The following is a 3,324-nucleotide window of genomic DNA, read 5'->3' as shown; positions in this document are numbered from 1 at the left end:
CATGACTGAGAAATGCACAGTAAGAAAGCGTTATATAAATACATCATGGATTACACTGAACTTGCATATAAGTCGTGTTTTCTCAGTATCTTGCGGCATCGGTGTCACCCGCGTACATTGCATGACTGAATATTGAGCGGCTCATGACAGTAGAGGGAGGGCTGCTCACTCGCTTGCGACGGCCGGTCTGCAGAGTATTCATGACGTCGCCGGCCGGCCTACCAGGAATTGTCCCGTCTCTCCTGATGGCCACCCTGCCTTTGTTCACATGTGAATTAAATCTGAGTCTAAAATGAATCAGTTGGATTATAAATGTTCTTGGGGGCGGCTGTGGTTCAGGAGGAAGAGCAGTCGAAGATTGGTGGTTTGATTCCCGGCTCCTCCAGTCCTCATATCGATGTGTCCTTGTGCAAAATACTTAACCCCTAATTGCTCCTGTAGCTTTGTAAATGTGTAATAATAGTTAGTTTCCTCCTGATGAGCAGGTTGGCACCCTGTGTGGTAGCTCCTGTCATCAGTGTATGAATGTGTGTGAATGGGTGAATGTGACATGTAGTGTAAAAGCGCTTTGAGTGGTCATAAGGACTATAAAAGTGCTATAAGTACAGTTGTTATTCCGCTCAAAAAAATGTTAACAGCAGAGTGTACATATCTGTTTTTAGATATCGTGGAAGATTGAGAAGCACACTGACGAAACAAGACCTCGTTTGGGGCGGTCATGTGGATTTTGGCGAGGTGAAGCGAGGTATTGAAAGATCTTACCGCCTTACTTTTGCTTTAAAGGCTCGATACTGTGTGGAGTACTCTGCTTTACTGATGACATCACTAGATTAAACCAATTAAAGCATTTCGTCTTGTTCAGGAAAGTTTATTCATGGATGGGTTTTTTTGCATCTATGGTGATATATAAGTCACATGACTCGCTGGGCTGTTTATAAGGAAACCGCCTCAGACATCCTGATGAAGAACCGATAGATGGAAACGTTTGATGAATAAAATATGATGTTTTGAAGATCACCCTGGACGCTGTGTGTGTTTTCAAGGTTAGAAATTGCTAATATGAAGAGATTCTTTGGCCTCATTCATTCAAACCTCTACTGCTCTACGCATAAGAGATGTGGAGGACAACCAAGACCACAATGATCAAAGTACAAACATCCATCAACAGCTGCCTGAGGCGACTCTGGTCAGATACCATCAGCAAAGACGATCTCTGGCAGAGGAGATGGGAACGGATCGGCCGCTTCCTCCAGAAACCTGATACCAGCATCACCAGTCAGGCAAGGCATGAGAAAGAAAGGTCTGGTGCAGGGACCTCGAGATGGACGGACATGGAAACGCCCATGACAGAGGACTGGTCAACAGCCTTGGATCCATGATAGATGTGAGTAAGTAAGTCTTAACTCTTTACATACTGTCCATATTCTGACTCAAGATTAGTCTCTACATCAGTGTACATTCATAAATTAACCCTAACCCCATCAATCATTAATACAGTTTAATTCATCCTTCTGTTTGATTAAAAGACATTCACAATCATTATATTATGGTCCAGGAGAACATTTTATAGATTATGATGAATACATGTTTGTATGGTGATTTTGACTTTTTGTTTCATTTTGTTAAATACAGGTCATATTTTAACATTTGCATTTATAAAAAATGCATTTTATTTCCATTTTTTTGTTAGGAAAAGTCTGGCTAAAAGAAATGTGTATAATGTAAGGGTTATATCCATTGGAGCAAATCTATTATTTTTCTATACATTCACCTCTCTTCTACCTGCAGGGAGAAGCACTGTGTCTAATATATATTTTCCTGATAAATCATTGATCTGTGGCTGGAGGCGGCTATCAGACGCTAAAAAGAGTCTCATTATGAGTAAGTAGAGTTTGCTTTGATTGGATCTGATTTCAGGGTAAAAGGTCAACAGTCAATCTGTTTGCCCCTTGGCACGTTTTCAAAAACACTGAGGTAAAAGGTTAAAGTTCAGCTCTAACATTCGACTGAAGGAGATTTCAGTCAGTGATACTGATGTCACATGACACCGTGATGGACACATGTGACCACCTGCTTATTTTAACCTGCGTGTCATCCTCCCAGGTCAAATTGACCCCGTCGGTTCTGACTGTTCCTCTGTCCTTCTTTCTTCTGTCCTTCTTTCCTTCCTTCCTCCCTTCCTCTATTCCTTTCTCCCTCCCTCCCTCCTACCTTCCTTCCTTCCTTATTTCCGCCTTCCGTCCTTCCTTCCTTCCTTTCCTCCCTCCTTTCCTTCCTTCCTCCCTCCCTCCTTTCCCTCCTTCTTCCTCCTTTCCTTCCTTCTTCCTTCTTTCCTTTCTCCCTCCCTCCCTCCTACCTTCCTTCCTTCCTTATTTCCGCCTTCCATCCTTCCTTCCTTCCTTCCTTTCCTCCCTCCTTTCCTTCCTTCCTTCCTTCCTTCCTTCCTTCCTTCCTTCCTCCCTCCCTCCTTTCCCTCCTTCTTCCTCCTTTCCTTCCTTCCTTCCTTCCTTCCTTCCTCCCTCCCTCCTTTCCTTCCTTCTTCCTTCTTTCCTTCCTTCCTCCCTTCCTCTATTCCTTCCTTCCTCCCTCCCTCCTTTCCCTCCTTCTTCCTCCTTTCCTTCCTTCTTCCTCCCTTCCTTCCTTGACTCGAGGACAACAAGAGGGTTAAATGCACCTGAACTGGTTTCTTATGTGGTTTGTTTCAAATATTAAGACACATTATAAGTGGAGCCAGGAATGATTTTTGATGGAGGTCAACTTACATCAGCACACTTATCTCTGCTCCCATAATGTTTCTTTTATTTAGTGTTTCTGTGCAGCTTCAGGCACAAACACACATCACATTATATTATATCATATTAGATTAGTTACATCTCCTCAGTGGAACCAGGGGACACAGAGACAATCATTAGAAGGGTCAAAATGTAACTTAAAATGTATTTGCAGTGATTTACAGTATTTGAAAATATTCAGAAAGTTGTGAACATGTGGAGGAGAACAAAGTGGATGATCCAAAGTTACAGAACAATCAATAAAATAAAACAAGACCTTACTAATAACTATATGAATACACTTACACATTTACAAAAAGGACTTTATTAAAACCATTACATGCAGGAAGTTTAAACCATCCTTAACCTTCCACCACGCACCTATTTTATTATATTTCACCCCCAGCTGGCTACAGTCTGCCAATCAGTCAACCGTAGAAACTAAACCCTTTAACGCAATATTTTTTCATTTAAAAGTGAGATGCGTCTTATACACAAGTGTGCCCTAAAGAGAGGTTGGATCTGCATATGATTATAGGTATGTAGAAGGCTG

Source organism: Scomber scombrus, chromosome 15 (genome assembly GCF_963691925.1).
Source record: "Scomber scombrus chromosome 15, fScoSco1.1, whole genome shotgun sequence".
NCBI lineage: Eukaryota > Metazoa > Chordata > Actinopteri > Scombriformes > Scombridae > Scomber > Scomber scombrus.
The sequence above is the reverse complement of the archived record's forward strand: the minus strand, read 5'-3'. Positions refer to the sequence as shown.